Below are 17,613 nucleotides of genomic sequence, written 5' to 3'. Positions count from 1 at the left end.
ACCTTGATCCTCAATCAGCAAGCTAAATGACATATCGAGAGACCCCTGACAGTTTCAAGGCACTGTCAAAAGAGCAAGGTGGTGGCCCAATTCCTGAAAATCCTCACCCTTTCCCCAAAATAGTTGGAATAATCCTCCCACTTATCAGCATATGAAATTACCCAGTCTATAGAAACTAACCAGGCCACATTTCACTGCCACTTTACAGTGGCGCATACCCTGTCTGTGGAGTGTGCTTCTTTCTGATTCTGAATAAATCCACTTCATACCTATCACTTTGTCTCTCACTGAATTCTTTCTGTGATGACACAAAGAACCTGAGTCTCAGTAAGTCCAGACATCAGGTGAGTGATTCTAATTAAAAGATCCAAGGGTTTTTTATTCTAATTAAAAGATCCAGGTGGGTTCAAGTTCCAACCTGGGTTTTGGCTGGGTTCCAGTCCTGGCCACGTGGGTTCAAGTCCTAACCTGAGGTTAATGGTTTCAAAACATCTAGACAAATGGTTTTGGTATGGGTGAGTGAGCAGCCAGGTAAAGAGGATGTGTTCAGTCACTCAGTCGTGGCCAACTATTTGAGACCCAACGGACTGTAACCCGCCAGGCTCCTCTGTCTGTGGAATTTTCCAGGCAAAAATACTGATTTGGGTTACCATTTCCTTCTCCAGGGGATCTTCCTGACCCAGAGATCTAACCTGAGTCTGTGAGCTCTAATTCCATCTCTGTGCTGGCCTCTCTATGTGGATGTAAGCAGATCTTCCCTCCTTCTGGGCCTTATTTCCCCCAACTTTTCAATAAGGGTTGGGCCCACTCAGAGAGTCCTTTCAGCAATGACAACACGGGGCCCTGAATCTCCAAAGGAAAGGAAAGAGCATGTGTGGGGCAGAGGGGTGTGCAGGTGCAAAGGCCTGGAGGCTGGCATGGTGGGGAGCCGACTGGCGCACCCACCTCGGGAGGGCAGTGCCCAGCCTGTCTCTTGGGTGGGGGAGGAGGTGGCTGGCTGCTCACTCGCGCCCTCTCCCCTTCTTCCTCCATCCAGGGCTCCCTTCCCCAGCCCCCGCCCGTGGATGTGATGGCGGCTCCGGCTCTGCCCCGCTGTCTGTCCCTCCTCGTCCTCCTCTTGTCCCTGGCCATCCCTCAGGCATCTACAGCAGTGAACGGTGAGGACCCTGGCATCTGCAGAGCTGGGCTTCTCCTCAGGAGGGAGGCCGAGGCCCTTCTAGAACTTGTTCTGAGACCCCTGATTCTTGGCAGAAGCCCCATCAGCAGGGGTAGGAGGTGGGGGACGGGGCCAATGGGACCAGAGACCGGGTATCTACCTTCTCCCTCGACCATCCTGTCTACACTGTACCCACGGGCCTCTCCGAATCCCAGGAAGACAATGTCTTCTTGTCTCTGCCCTGCCTCGACCAGTCTGGGGGTCCTTGCGGGCTGTGGGACTCAGTTTTGTCCTCTCTGAAGCGGACCCATGAACCCTTTCTCTGCCCACCAGGATTGAGCATCTCCTCACCTGGTAGGGACAGGAGTGGCGGGAGAACCCTTGAAGGCCATGCGTGGCCTACAGCCAGCCCCACACGAAGCATCTTCAAGGCAAATGCTTCCAACATCACATGCTTCTATAACTCGAGAGCCAACGTCTCCTGCACCTGGAACCATGATGAGGGCCTGCAGGCCACCGCCTGCTGCTTGCACAGCCGTCAGCCTCCAAGGTGCGTGTGGGGTTGACGGCAAATGTACGGAACCACAGGGCATGGAGGTCGCATCATCCTGAACTTTACACTCTTGAAATCAAACTCCAAGAACTCTGCACTTTGAGAATTTTGGGCTAATAAGACCCACAGACTGCTGGTGTCACAGGAGTCTGGAAGAACTGGGGGGTCAGATATTTAGACTCCTGGAGCCTGAGTTGCAGTGGGTGTGCGATCCGAGCTGCAGTAGCAAGGCTGGGCATGAGCCAGACTAGGTAGTTTGGGGACACTGGGTTGCTCGCCTGATACGCCGAGGATGGACTCGATGGTAGAGGCAAGGGGGACCAAATGGGTTTCCCCAAAGTTTTTGAATAACCTGGGAATTTGTGAGATGCCTAGGGCAGCTGTGGGGACAGGGGACTGGGGAGAGGCTTGGGGAATGAACCTGCCGGCTGGGAAGGAACTGGTGAAGGGTCGCTGATCCAAACATCCAGCTGATAGCAGCCAGCAGGGCGGCTTTGACCTTGGCTCCCAGGTAGGTGGTGATTCTAAGGGGCTCTGGAGGGCCTGTCAAGGATCGTCTGCACCCTCAGCCCTATGGAGAGAATTTGGAGAGCTTTAGGTGGGAAGGGTCATGTGCCCTGAACAAAACTGTTTCTGGACACTTTCACTGCCTTGGGGCTTGACTGGGAGGGAGAGATGCTCACAAAGGGAAGTGGGACAGGTTGGGTTGACATAAAACCCAGGCTTAGAACAGTAATGCTGCATGGGGACCCTCCTGAGGCCAGCTCTGAGGGGGTCCCTCTTTTTCTTCAAAGAGAGGTGCTTTTTCCTACAAAACAGTGAAACCACACCTTTGAGCTGCAACCAGTGAAGCCAGGATCCTGGGGATGCAACCTGGTCCTGGGACATTCTCCAGAAGTGAGTAACCAGAGCTAAGAGGGGTGGCCAGGGGGGCAGTGAGTGCAGAGGAGCATCTTTCTGGTGGAGGCGCCAGCACACCCAGTGGTCAGGGGCTGCGGCAGAGTGGGCTTCCTGGGCTGGGGAGGCAGGAGGAAGGAGGTAGCATCCAGGGAGAGCAGATGACTGACCCAGGGGCGGAGGGATCTGAGGTTATTGAGGTGTTGGCTGTTCAGCTCTACTCCTATAAATTAAAAATAAATTAAAAGCTCTGTTCCTCTGCTTTTATAAATTAAGTTTTATTGGCACACAGCCACACCCATTTGCTCTCCTGTTTTTTTATGGCTGCTTTTGCAGGACAGCACCAATGGCAACACTGAATAGTTCTGACAGAGATCATATGACCTGCAGCGTCAAAAATATTAACTATCTGACCCTTTTCATAAAGAGTCAGAGCCATGCCTTAGATGGAGGATCTCAGGGAGGGGTCCAGCTTATTACAGCCATGGTTTCCCCTGCCATCCACATCGCAGCATCTTCTCCATCCCCATACCAGCTACTGGCAGTTATATCCCCAGCCTCCTTCCCTTGCAAGCTCAGAAACTGACCGTAGTGGACATCAGGAAATTGATGGTGATGTGCTCTGAAGGCGGGAAGTGGAGGAGGAGGATGACCCAGGATATCAAGCCCTTTGATTACAGTGAGTAAGGACTCCAGGGTGGAGCCTGCGTGGGGTGGGAAGGGTGGGCACTTCCTTCCCTGTCTTCCCCTCTGGCATCACCCAACACTAGTCTGTCCCCATCAGCTTCCACACCCCTATCAGCTTCCAACTCACTGCCTCCTGAACTTGGGATGAAGTCCCGGACCCTTACCCTAGTGTTCAAGGCCACTTGGCCTGGCTTCCTTTTCCAGCATGCCTCCTCTTGTGGCTTATATTGCTGCCACACCAAGGACCAGCTCTCCAGGCTCAACTTGCCCTTCCATGCCTCTAAACACTTGCACGCCAAGCAGCCTCAGCCTGCTTGGAAGGCTCTTGTCACCCCCAAAATTGCCACTCACCCATCAAGTTCAGTGAGGAGTCACCTCCTCCAGGAGGCCTTCCCAGACTCCTGGAGCCCTTGGTACCTCCTCTTTCAGGGTGTTTATGTCCTGGGTCTTTGCTGCCTGATAATGGATCTGTCTCTCTCATTGGGCTGTGAGTTTCCTGAGGGCAGAGCTTCTGCCATCCTTACATCTCTGTTCGGAATACTCAGCATCAGGGCTGATCTGGGTGGTGCTAGGCAAAAGTTTGTTGAAGGACTGAATGCCCTCCCCCACCTCCAGCCTATTCCCCTCCCTCTCCGACCTTGGAGGTCATCTCTTGGGAAGAGATGGGAGCATAGAGTGAGATCCAGGGTTCTAAATGCAATCCTGCATTAACTGAGTGTAATCTGACTGGCAGGTCATTTAACATGTCTGAGCCTCAGTTTCCTCATCTGTAAAGTGGGGATAACCGGTTACCTGCTGCCTGTGGTTGCTGTAGGGCTTCTGTGGTGTTCTGTGGTGGCTCAGAGATAAAGAATCCACCTGCAGTGGAGGAGATGAAGGTTCAACCCTTGGGTCATGAAAATTCCCGAAGAAGGAAATGGCAATCCACTTTAGTTTTCTTGCCTGGGACATTCCACTGACAGAGGAGCCTGATGGGCTACAGTCCATGCGGTCGAAAACAGTCAGGCACAACTTAGTGACTGCTGCTGCTGCTGCTGCTAAATCACTTCAGTCGTGTCCGACTCTGTGCGACTCCATAGACGGCAGCCCACCAGGCTCCCCCGTCCATGGGATTCTCCAGGCAAGAACACTGGGGTGGGTTGCCATTTCCTTCTCCAATGCATGAAAGTGAAAAGTGAAAGGGAAGTCGCTTAGCCGTGTCCGACTCTTCGTGACCCCATGGGCTGTAGCCCACCAGGCTCCTCCATCCATGGGATTTTCCAGGCAAGAGTACTGGAGTGGGGCGCCATCGCCTTCTCCAACTTAGCAGCTAAACAACACCAAAAGCATGGTTGCTGTAGGAGTCTATAAGCCAAGATACAGAAATTGTTTAGCACTTGCTCAATAAACATTTGCTAATTATTATTTGTGGAGTTCTACAGAGTCTCAGAAGTATAAAAATTTAGATCAATTGAACTTCAGAATCATACAGTCTTATATAAGAGTGATGAAGTAGAATTAAATTAAATGAGATGATCCAGGTAAATCTCTTTGATCAAATCTGATTGCAGAGAAAGTGTGCCTCGATTCATCCATTCCACAGATATCTAATCAAGTGCCCACCATGTGCTGGGTAACGTTCCAGGCACCAAGGATACTCCAGAGATCAAGTCCTTGCCCTCAGAGAGCTCAGTCTGGTGGGGCAGACAGAAAACGAATAAAGAATCAGAAGTAGAAATTTAATATATCAGATGATGATAAGTACTAGGTAGAAAAATGAAACAAGCGACAGGGACAGAGAGTGGTGGGTGGGCGGGGTAAGCTTCTCTGAATGGGTGATGTTTGAGCAGGGACCTGCCGATCCCTGGGAAAAGAGAGCACCAGGAGGGAGGAATAGCAGGTACAGAGGTGAAGGTGGGAGCTCGGCTCGGCTTTCTCATCTCAGCATCAGCATGTGGCACCCCCCAATCTTGTTCTGTCTGCCTTTGTCTCTCTCCTGTCTCCAGTTCGTCTGGTTCCACCCCACTCACTCCGAGTCGCCCACATAGAGACCCATAGGTGCAACATAACCTGGACCATCTCCCAGGTATCCCACTACATCCAAGACATCATGGAGTTTGAGGTCCGGACTAGGTCTGCGGGCTGCAGCTGGGAAGTGAGTACCTGGCTCCATCCCACCTGCCCTGACTCCTCCCTGTCCTGGGCACCCTGTCCATCCTTCATCTCAGCAAAGCCACAGAAGCCCCTAATCAACCCCTGCTGCTCACTGGAACTGCCCCCACCACCTCCCTCTGGGGTCCTCTGACACCCCAAGGGTCCAGCTGGTATCGTATTCAAGGCAAGATTTACAAAGTCAAGAGGCAGGTGACTTCCCCTCTGAAGATTCCAGAGGCATTGGGCAGCCACTCTTCCCTCTTCAAATCCAGTGTGGTCCACGTCCATGGGGGTTGATCTCTTACTCATTGACTGTGTGTTAGTCACTCAGACGTGTCCGATGCTTTGTGACCCCAGGGACTGTAGCCTGCTAGGCTCCTCTGTTCATGGGATTCTCAAGGTAGTAATACTGGAAAGGGTTGCCATTCCCTTCTCCAACGACCTTCCTGACCCAAGGATTCGACCCAGGTCTCTGCATGCGGCAGATTATTTACTGTAGAACCACCACTCGTTCACTTACCCATTCCATTACTCGCTCTCGCACTCAACAAACATTCCCTGAGTACCTGCTCCACGCTGGATGCTGGGGCGAGAATGGAGGGAGACCTGACAAGCTGCCTCGGAGGAAACTCGCATGGGGCATAGGAAGAGACTCTGTGATGTTTCTACATACTCTCATGAGATTTCATTGTGATAGCACAGTTGAGAAGGCCTGGGCCAGGCTCCTTCAGACTCATGCGACCAGGCCTTTCTGAGATCTGGGGCTTAGGCAGGAATTGAGGCTTTGAGGATCTGGGGAGGGTCTTCCAGGCAGAGGAAAGAACCATCGCAAAGGCAAGAGATGGCCTGTGTGTCTGGCGCACTGGAAAAAAAAACAAAAAAGGTGACGCCAAGCAGGAAGAGGTCTATGGGAAACCTCTCCTTATGGCTGAGTGGAGAAGAGACTGCAGCAGAGCACAGGGGTGCGGGGCACAGGGAAGGAGGGAGACCTTGGACGGGGCTCAGAGGTCATGGGGGCTCAGACCTGCAGGAGGAAGGAGTGGAGAGAAGAGGGAAGCGTCCAGAATAGGTTCTGGAGGTGGAACCAGCTGATTGACAGATGGCTTTGGATACTGGAGTTGAGAGAGGGGGAGGAGTTCACGAAGACCCTGATTCCTGGGGCCCCTGCAAGTGGCTAGTTGGGGAGCCTTCCTGTAGGAGTGGGGGACAGTGCAGGGTGGAGGGCTGGAAGGGGTAAAGGAAGGCACTGCTCTGCTCATACTCTCACTCATCCCTGCCACAGGAAGTGAGGGGGCAGTGCAGACCCCTCTGGTCTGACAGCCCTGTCTCTGCCCAAGGACGCTGTGCTACTGACCCTCAGGCAGAACCAGCAAGGATCTTCCTGGGGAATCTCGCTCCAGGCATGGAATATGAGCTTCAGATGTGGGCCAAGCCCCAGCTAGGCAGCCATGAGGTTTGGAGCCACTGGAGCCAGCCCCTGGCCTTTAGGACAGTCCCTGCAGGTGCTGATGGGGAGCTGAGGTGGTGATACAGCCTGGGCAGAAGGCAGGGACTGGGGGCAGCTGCTGGGGCAGCATTGGAGTGTGGGTAGGGTGCCCTTTGACCATCATTAACTCACTGGATGTTACCTGCAGGGTGGTAACGTGGGCGTGCTTTACAGACGGGAACAGGGGTTCAGAGAGGGAGTGGGACTTGCCAGTGGGCTTGTGAGTTAGTGTGAGGCCAGTGAGACCATTTCCACTCTCTCTACCCTGAAATCTCAAACTTTTGATTTCTTTTAGTTGCTCTGAGACATATGGGATCTTATAGGGCCAAAGACCGAACCTGTGTCTCCTGAGCTTTTAAGTGGATTTTTACCTCTGAGCCACCAGGGAAGCCCCTCCTTATGAAATTTACTTGGCTATTGCATTTACTGTCTCTGCCCACCCATTGCTATTGTCTCCCCTGACCCCGACTCCCACCAGACTGTGAGCTCTATACTGTTACAGTCCAGGAACCTAGAAGAGAGCTGCTACATAGTAGGTACTCAATAAACATTTGTTGATTGAATGAATACAAGCCTAGAATTTTAGAAGGTTAAGGACATATATAGAAGGTTTAGAAGGTAGCTAAAAGGTCTTCCCTTCTTGGCTTAGTCAAGCAAGGATCTGGTTTTTTTTTCCTCTCTGTATATGTTTTATTTGAACTGGCCTACTCTATGCATTTTATACTTATTATGACCACATTTTCTAAAGACAAAATTGCCTATTTAATCTGAAAAATGATTTTTTTTCCTGCATTGTTACTTTATTTAGATAAAACCTTGAAATATTTAGAATCAACCGTAGTATTTACTGTTATCATTTGATATTAGGACAGTTGTGAAAATTTAACCCAATGGTTATTGTACTGACACCCTCCCTTTGTTGTTTTCATTTGCATATTTGCCCTACTCCCATATTTCCTTGAGTTAGACAGATTTCAAGTCCCATGCATTCTGTAACACCCAGAGTGCCCAGCATGTGCTGGCAGTAGGTACTCAGTAAATCACTGTTAGATTAATGAATGGGAGAATAGATCCTTTCTCAACCCAATGCCAAGACCTTCCTTCATTTCATCCTTCATCTTTGTCCCAATCCATCCATCTATCCCTCCATCCTCCAGTGAAAAGGCTCACTTTAAATTCAATGTTCAAAAAATTTAGGATCATGGCATCCAGTCCCATCACTTCATGGTAAATAGAAGGGGAAAAGGTGGAAGCAGTGACAGATTTTATTTTCTTGGGCTCCAAAATCACATTGGGTGGTGACTGCAGCCGTGAAATTAAGACACTTGGTCCTTGGAAGAAAAGATATGACAAACCTAGACAGTGTATGAAAAGCATAGACATCACTTTCCCAACAAAAGTTCGTATGGTCACAAATATGGTTTTACCAATGGTCATGTACGGATGTGAGAGTTGGACCATAAAGAAGGCTTAGTGCCAAAGAATTGATGCTTTGAGACTGTGTGGTTCAGGAGAAGACTCTTTAGAGTTCCTTGGAATGCAAGGAGATCAAAACCAGCCATCCTAAAGGAAATCAACCCTCAGTATTCATTGGAAGGACTGATGCCGAAGCTCCAATACTTTGGCTACCTGATGCAAAGAGCTAACTCATTGGTAAGGACCCTGATGCTGGGAAAGATTGAGGGCAGGAGGAGAAGTGGCCAGCAGAGGATGAGAAGGTTGGATAGCATCACCAACTCAATTGACATGAATTTGAGCAAACTCCAGGAGACAGTGAAGGACAGGGAAGCTTGGTGTGTTGCAGTCCATGGGGTTGCAAAGAGTCGGATATGACTTAGAGACTGAACAACATCCCTCATCCATCCGTCCCTCTGAGAGAGCTATTCTTAGGTAGGTTGATAAGGAGTCCAGGGCCCTCAAGGAGGAGAAAGGGACAAATGTTTTTTCTACATTCCTTCATCTTAGTTACATAAGACTTTTTTTTCTTAAGCTCTGAGTTGTTATGGAAACTATCCTAAATTAAAACCAATTAAAAAGATTGCCTAATACTAACTTTCTTTAAGCCCAGAGCTAAAGTGAAAGTGGAGAGTGAAAAAGCTGGCTTAAAGCTCAACATTCAGAAAACGAAGATCATGGCATCTGGTCCCATCACTTCATGGGAAATAGATGGAGAAACAGTGGAAACAGTGTCAGACTTTATTTCTTTGGGCTCCAAAATCACTGCAGATGGTGACTGCCCCCATGAAATTAAAAGACGCTTACTCCTTGGAAGAAAAGTGATGACCAACCTAGATAGCATATTCAAAAGCAGAGACATTACTTTGCTAACAAAGGACCATCTAGTCAAGGATACGGTTTTTCCTGTGGTCATGTATGAATGTGAGAGTTGGACTGTGAAGAAGGCTGAGCACTGAAGAATTGATGCTTTTGAACTGTGGTGTTGGAGAAGACTCTTGAGAGTCCCTTGGACTGCAAGGAGATCCAACCAGTCCATTCTGAAGGAGATCAACCCTGGGATTTCTTTGGAGTGAATGATTCTAAAGCTGCAACTCCAGTACTTCGGCCACCTCAGGCAAAGAGTTGACTCATTGGCAAAGACTTTGATGCTGGGAAGGATTGGGGGCAGGAGGAGAAGGGGACGACAGAGGATGAGATGGCCGGATGGCATCACTGACTCAATGGACGTGAGCCTGAGTGAACTCCGGGAGTTGGTGATGGACAGGGAGGCCTGGCGTGCTGCGATTCATGGGGTCGCAAAGAGTTGAGCACAACTGAGCGACTGAACTGAACGGAATGATTACACAACAAAATAACTCATCTTGCTGAAGTGAAGTGAAGTTACTCAGTCGTGTCCGACTCTGTGCAACCCCGTAGACTGCAGCCCGCCAGGCTCCTCTGTCCATGGGATTTTCCAGGCAATAGTACTGGAGTGGATTGCCATTTCCTTCTCCAAGGGATCTTCCCAACCCAGGGCTCAAACCCGGGTCTCCTGCATTGTAGACAGACGCTTTACCGTCTGAGCCAGAAGGGTATGTTTTTCCTTAAGTTCTATACTAATTATTATATAACAACAATGTATCTTGCTTGAGGATATGTTACTCCTTTTTAACAAGAACCTTCAGGCTAATCCTGTTATCCTAAAATGTATGTTATGGGGGTGGGTCTAGTAAGACTTTAAAACCTTGAAACATTCTTTTAATCTATTGTTACTAACAAATTGATAAAGTATATAAAGCCCCATCCCAACTAGTGAGTGAGGTGCTCCCTGCCTCCTTTTGATGTCTATGTCAGAAGCTTTCTCCATCTCTTTTTCACTATAATGAAACTTTTGCAAAGCTCTGAGTGACTGGAGCCATGTCTTTGGTCCTGAAGCGAAATCCTCTCCTCTCCTTCGGAGATCACGAATTCGAGACTGCTCACCATAAGCTGTCACCTCCATCCATCAGTTCTTTCAACAATTATAATCTGAGCACCTTCCCTGAATCACAAAGGGCTTTAGTTGCCAGAGAAGCCATGGGACTCCATGGAGTTGGCCTGTGATCTTGAGGAGCCACGGTCCAGCCAGGAGGACAGATCCCAAGCAAATCCTTCCCCAATGTCCAATCAATTAAAAATGAGAGTGAGTGCTCTGGGGAGACAGGTGGGTGCCAGGACTTAATAGGCACATATCGGCTTTAGATGGGGTGAGGCTGGTCTGGGAAGACTGCAGTAGGTCAGAGGGAGCACGGTGAGGGTCCGGCAGGTTTGAGCTTAGAGCCTTCCAGGGGGAGGGGCAGTAGGGCTGAGACTTGCAGGGCGAGCAGGTGCGGTTGTATCATAAGGGCAGCGGGAAGCCTTTGTTGGGCGGGGGTTCAAGCAAGGACAGGATGTTATCTGATTTTCATTCTAAGATGTCAGCAGCTGAGCCCAAAGGCTTGGCAGTGGTCCTTGGGGGACAGAATGATGGCCAGATGAACAGAACAAGGGAGATGGAGGGCTGAGGAGGTGGGTCACAGCAAGAGCTGCAGGACTGTGAGTCCTTGGGTAGTTAGGGTCAGAGGTGAGGGTGTTTGGGAAGGAGATGCAGCAGGAGCAGAGGGCTGGGGCCTGGGGCTGTCTCAGGAACCCATTTCTGATCTGTTTCAACTAGAGGAAGATGAGGGATCCGTTGAGTTAAGCTTCCTTCTCTGTATCTGGGGGTTAAGTGGGACGAAGGGTTCTGGGAGGCTGGAGGGCAGGGTTTAAACCTCCGCCCTGCTGTGTGACCTAAGGCTGACATCTGCCCCTATCCGGGCCCAGGCTCACCATCTCTACAGGGAGAGGATAGATCTGAGAGTCTCCAAGATCCCTTGTGGGTCATTCTCTTGGCTTTCTCTTTCCTTGGGTTCCCCTCATGCCTCCTGCCTGGAATTGATGGGCCTTGCTTGCTTCCTTGTCTTGTCCTGTGGGCACCTGCCCTCTTCAGGGCAGAAATAGCCAGTGTCCACATTGGGCCACTCTCCTTGCCTTCATCTCACCTCCCTCCAAGGTGGAAGCTGGGGAGCAGCACGCATCGCCCCCTGGTGGCAACTTCTGGGCTTATAACTCCGTGTTTGTGTGTGTGTGTGTGTGTGTGTGTGTGTGTGTTTTAATATTTATTTATTATTTCACTTCTGTAGGGTCTTAGTTACAGCATGCAGGATCTTTTCTGCCTCACGTGGGATCTTTCCTTGCGGCCCATGCCGTATGCGGGCTTCTGTCATGTGGGATGGCGTGTGGCCATCTCCTGCATGGCCGGGCAGATTCTTAACCACTGAGCCATCAGGGAAGTCCCTAAACTCAAATGTTCTAAAGCAATTACTTACTGAGTGCCCTTTGTGTGCAAAATACTAAGGCAAGTGCGGGGGAGGTGGGCAATGAGGGGAAGGAGGGAAGGAATCTTGTGTAGGTGCTCAGAACGTGACGCTAGGGTCACCGATCTGAGCTCAGATCCCAATTACGAGGGAGCCCTGGGTGTTCTCATGTCTAGTGGTAGTCATGGTGGAGGGAGGTCCTGTGGCTGCAGTGGGTGTTAAATGGCATTGTAGGGGGACCTCACATCAGTGTCACTCCAGCCCAGGACAAGCAGGCTGTGTTTATTACCTGCGCATGCTCAGCGCCTTCAGCAAAGAGCACCATCCAGAGGGCTCCCTACTGTGTGTGTGGCCATGCCAACCTCAGGGTTCTTCCAAGCAGGGTGGAGTCAAGATGCTAAGGCCCACGGAGCCAGGACTTCAAGGCTCTAGGGGTGGGGGCCTGTCTAGTACAGCAGATGTCTTGGGTGTTCAGGCATCTGTTACTTCCTAGGTAGTAGCAGGACCGGCTGGATCTGCATGGCTCAGGTGTGCTTGAAGGACATCTACCTGTACACAGGTGTGCTGGCTAGAATGAACATATCTGTGGGCACACCAGAGATGGCCTGGGCTTCCTGCTATAGGAAGGAGTGGTCTCCTCATCATAGCGGGGCATTCAAGGGAGTCTGGGCACTCCGGGTGAGAGGCTGTGGAGGGGAGCTGGGCATCAGTTGAGGGTTGGAGCGGGGGATGCTTTAAGCTAAGCTCCATGCACCCACTTCAGCCACACAGGCCGCTTTACACCTGTATCTACACCCTCCTCTGCCCCTTCACTCAAGCTAGTCTCTGACGCTTGTCCTGTGTTAGATATTTCAGCCTTCAAGGTCTGGCTCAAAACTTCCTCCTCCCTGTGGTCTGCCTTAAAGAGGCAGCCACACAGGGAGTGTCTGAACACCTCCAGATAAGTTTTATTCACCCATATGACCATTCCTGTCTTCTGTCTCTTCTATTAGGCCCTGGACTCTCGGAGGCAGACTTGAATCCTGAGCATCTTTTGTAAGGGTCGTAACTCCCAGTATGACACATGCTTGACGAATGGTCCATGCAACTGGTGGGTGTTCTTGCCTTCTATGCCTGAGAAAACCATGATTCAGACTCTCCTTAGACAGGCGGAGGGCCGAAGAATAGCAGGAAGGCTGGAGTGGGTTCTGGAAGGTAGGCCAGCAAGGGTAGAACCGGCGCCGAATGGCCAGCAGTGACTGGAATCCCCATGGTCCTCTCATTCCGAAGGCAGTGGCCTCCCAGCAGTGAGGAGTATGTCCTCTGGAGCCAGATGGTCTGGGTTCAAGTCCCAGCCCTGGCACTAACCCCGCTGTGCGGCCGTGGGCAAGCCATTTAACCTGTGCCTTAGTTTCCTCATCTGTAAAAGAGGATCGTAAGAATACCTACCTGAAAGTGTTAGTTGCTCAGTCATGTCTGACCCCATGTCTGACCCCATGTGTGACCCCATGGACTGTAGGCCACCAGACTCCTCTGTCCATGGAATTTTCCAGCCAAGAATACTGGAGTGGGTAGCCATTCCCTTCTCCAGAGGATTTTTCTAGCCCAGGGATTGAACCCGGTTCTCCTGCATTGCAGGCACTTTCTTTACTGTCTGAGGTACCAAGTACTGTTATCAGGATTAAATGAATTAATATGATGCTTCTCAAACTTTCATGTGTGCAGAAATCACCTGGGAACCTGGTTAAGATGCAGATTCAGATTCAGTCTGGGGTGGGACCTGAGATACCACGTTTCTGACAAGCACCTGGGGATGCTGGTGCTGTTGGATCTGACCACACTTGGCCTATTCGGGAATTAACACCCATAAACTAGGAACAGGGCCTGGAGCATGGTAGGGACCGGGGCAGTGTGGTCAGCACTGGTGCCTGGTGCCTCAGAGAAAGCTCTGAGGACTTTCGGCCTCTTTCAGTGTACCTTCGCGGTGCTCTGCCCTCTGGAGCCTTGGTGATGCTGGCGCCTCTTCTGTCTGAGGTGGGCTGTTCTGAACCTTCTTGGTGGTCTGTGCTGAAGGCGCTGAGGAGGAACAGGTGTTATTGGGCAGGTTTCAGGACAGAGGTGAGAAGAGAGACACAGGAAGAGGGCCTGGTGGCAGAAGCAGCTCACCAGGCCCACCCACTTGAGTGTCCGGGCTCACCCCAGTGTGCGCTTCACAGTCTAAACCACACAACTCACAGCTTCCCCTGCCCCCTCCGCTCCTGCCGCCCCCTGCTTCCTGCGGGAAGGGCACAGGTGACTTCAGCCAGGGGCCAGCAGCGCTCTGCCTGGAACCGCAGGCCCGAAGCCCTCGGCCACATCCTCTCGATGGACGTGCCCCTTGGTCCCCCCCTTGCTCTGCCCAGGCCCCCCTACCCCGCCCGGACTCTGGTGCACTGGCCAGGCCTGGTTGGTCCTTGAGTCCTGGCTTGGACAGTGGTGGTGAGGCTGGGGTTCCTGGGTGCTTCTGAAGAGGTGGAGGTTAGGGGATGGGTCAGCCAAGAGGTTGTAGACAGAGAGCTCTGTGCTGGGGGCCTGGATGGCTGAGCATCTGACTCAGCTCTGCCTTCGAGACCTGCCCCTCCCTTCGCTCCCTCATCCCAAGGTCTTTGTTTTCTACCTAATAGGGTTGTTTCCAGGGGGTGCCATCTGGTGACCCGTGAAAAGTGGGTATACAAATCACCTTCCTCAGTCTGGAGCAGGCGAGGGCCTCCTGGCGAGTACAGCCGGTTGCTGACCAAGTCCCAGTTTAGGTTATTTCCCAACTCCAGGCCCTGAGGAACGAGCTAGTCACAGCGTTCCTCCGGCCTTGCCCTGAGATGGGGTAATGCAGCCTGGGGCCCTTCATCCTTTGCTGCTTTCAAGTTAGCTCATGAGCTCCCCGGGGCCCATGAGATCAAGGTCACTGGTTTAAGCCCCATGTAGGGGAGGAGGTAAGCGTCCCTCCTTCCCACTCAGGCAGCTGCCCTGACCCTGCCTGGTTCTCTCTTAAATAGGGAGGCTCCAGGGTGGGAGTGCAATGCACCCTCATGCCAGAAGCCCCCTCTGAGGACTGAGAAGAGCCTCTCCCACCACCCTGTGGCTCCTCCTTCACCCTCCTGCACCCCACCCCAGCAGGAAAGCAAGGTGCCCAGTTTGGATTCCTCCAATCAGAGGATGCCTTTCCTGGAAGATTCTGTCTGACCTGATCCTGTCCTTGTAGGGCTGGGAGGCTGGGCCCAAAGAGGAGTGGTCTAACCCTTTTGGTTCTTGCTTATTCAGCATCATCTGGCCCCCTGTTTCTGGTAACATCACTCATTTCTCTTTGGAGATTAACCTGCATTAGATGACATCTTGGTCAACCTGTCAATCAAAGTACTCCATCCAACCTCTCCAGCCAAGGGGTGGTCATTTGACCTCATCATAGCCAATGGTACTCTTTGAAGAGGAGTGGAATGGGGCCAGGAAACAGCTGGAGTTTGGTGCCTTGAAGGCATCTTCGCAGCCAGGTCCCTGCAGCTGGCCTGGAATCTGCTCCGCTGAGGTCTTGGTCTTGGGAACCACTCCAGATCCTTTCATTTCTGTATTGCCCGAGTTAGCCACAGCCTGTTCCCATGGTCTGCAGCCCCAGAATGGTGATTACCGCAGGGGAGGACGTGTGACTTGGGGGTTGGGGCCGCTGCTGGAACTCAAACCCAGGTCCCTAGATTCCCAGCCTGTGTCCCCTCGAAGGCGCCCTGGCCTGGGAGGAGAGACAGGACTGAAATGAAGCAGAATCATAGCAAAGATACATGTGTTCTCAGCTCCAGCCTGGTGTTGGGTGGGGATGTTGGTGGTTTGACTGCTGGGCAGAGTGTGAGGAGGCGCGTGAATGTGGGAGGGGGTCAGCCAGTGCTCGAGGCTCCCTGCCACCCTCACACATGCCCTGGCCCTGCCCAGAACCCCTGGCACGTGGTAGAAACTCCCTCCGGGTAGGGATGAGGGGGTGCAGGCCTTCCCCAGGGAAGGAGGAATTGGTAAACAGAGCATGCGCTGATCTGGTTCACACAAGTCGGGGTGGGTTTGTGACTCTGTGCAGTGGGAGGATTCACAACGGGCTGAGTCTAACTCATCCTGAAAGCGAAACCAGCCACCCACCAAACATGGGGGCCTCCGGCAGGCTGTCTCTTTATTAACCAGCACCCAAAGTGGAAACCAGTCAGTGAGAGAGATTCAATGTCAGCCAGCTCACTGAGTGTGCATGGGCCTCCCAGGCATTCAATCATGGAATTGGCTAGGAGGACATCAGCTGTGACTGCCTCTCTAGAGTCACCTACAACTGGAGAACACAAGGCAGGTTTTTGTCTTAAACCCCCCTGTTTTGCCCTCAAGAGCTAGTGCTCACACCTGGCCATCAGATCTGCATTACAACACAGATTTTATTCCAAGGGCCCCAGCAGAGAGAAAACCCCAACAGACACACCCCTCCTGTGCCCTCTCACTTGGTTCCCACTTTGCCATCACCCTAGCTAGTCAGCTCTACATGAAGAGTGGGATGGTGTGTGTGTGTGTGTGTATGTGTGTGTGTGTGTGTGTGTGTGTGTGTGTGTGTTAGTCCCTCAGTGGTGTCCAACTCTTTGCAACCCCATGGACTGCAGCCCACCAGGTTCCTCTGTCCATGAAATTTCCCAGGTGAAAATACTGGAGTGGGTTGCCATTCCTTTCTCCAGGGGATCTTCCCAACCCAGGGATGAAACCTGGGTCTCCTGCATTGCAGGTGGGTTATTGACTGTCTGAGCCACCAAGTCCCGGGATGGGGTGGGGGGCTAGTAATTAAAGATGATTTCGAGTCTTAATCTGCATGCTAAGTGACTGTCCACCCTGCCTGGCTTCAAAGCACCTGTGTCAGTCAGGAATATCAAATGCAAACCAAAGACCCCACCTGGCCGCTTTCGTTAGGAAAGCATTTGGTTCAGGATCTTCTGCAGCTCAAGAATCTCTATAAACCAGGCTTGGAGGGGTACAGTTTTTGAAATGCTCTGTTGTCACCCTCACCAGCCTCCTGGAGTTCTCTGCCTCCTAACCCGCATCCCTGGCTCCCATCCCGAGGGAGGTCTGCAGCAGACACTCCTGAATGGGTGAGCCCGATCACGTGCTCACTGCCCCCGCTGCAAGGGAGACTGGGAAAGTAAAGCTTGAGCTGTTGCTTGGGACCCAGGGCTCCTAAAGAGGTAAACACCACAAACACAGGAAAGGTTTGCAAAGCTGCAGTGTGACCACAATGAAAAATAAATATCCGGCCAGTACCTAAGAAGAAACATCCCCAAAAGAGGGTCCTTGTCAGCCCTCAGCCCCACTCCTCCCTCCTAAAGTTGGCTTCCTCACACCTCGTGGCCGGCAGTGTGTTCTCTCTGGGGCAGGCCTGGTGGTGGGTGTCTTGCTGTGGGCTGAAGTTAAAATAAATGACCATTATTTTAAGTAAGAGAATTTCACGTTAAAAAAAACAATTCTCAGTTTTCTGCTTTTTATGAAAATTGAGAATTTCCTGGCAGTATCGAGCCGTCGTTCCCATCTGCCATCCCACAGCAATGGAGACCCCAGTTTACCATGGTTTCCTCCTGCCAGCCTCAAGCATGGGTTCCTGTCTGGCCCCTGTTTCATCTGAGTTGGGGTCCCCAACCCAAACCTGCAGTGAGAGGGAGACAAGGCCACCTCCCTCACCCAAAGAAAAGTCTTTGATGTTGGGAGACCAAGGGAGTCGGATGTATTTCAGTGAATTGCTGATTGTCCGAAAACTCTCCTTGATCCCTGATATCTCTACAATACAGCTGGGGTGGCCCTCGAGTGGGCCTGTGAACCTGAGTGAGTAAAAATGATGTCAAGAGAAGCCTGTTTTAAACTTGGTAGAGCCCCTGTA

At 51.6% G+C, this 17,613-nt stretch overlaps 2 long non-coding RNA genes across 2 annotated transcripts; both read left to right on the top strand.

Annotated features, from left to right (window-relative positions):
• LOC108633168 lies at positions 659–1,697 on the top strand. The gene is made up of 3 exons (XR_001295717.2): positions 659–743; positions 1,037–1,157; positions 1,490–1,697. It is a non-coding gene; the product is annotated as an uncharacterized LOC108633168 (long non-coding RNA).
• LOC102179174 lies at positions 2,517–5,373 on the top strand. The gene is made up of 3 exons (XR_001918155.1): positions 2,517–2,606; positions 3,142–3,285; positions 5,279–5,373. It is a non-coding gene; the product is annotated as an uncharacterized LOC102179174 (long non-coding RNA).

The sequence above is a fragment of the Capra hircus genome, chromosome 5 (genome assembly GCF_001704415.2).
Source record: "Capra hircus breed San Clemente chromosome 5, ASM170441v1, whole genome shotgun sequence".
Lineage (NCBI taxonomy): Eukaryota > Metazoa > Chordata > Mammalia > Artiodactyla > Bovidae > Capra > Capra hircus.
Note: the sequence above shows the minus strand (reverse complement) of the source record. Positions and strands in the feature narration are given on the sequence as shown.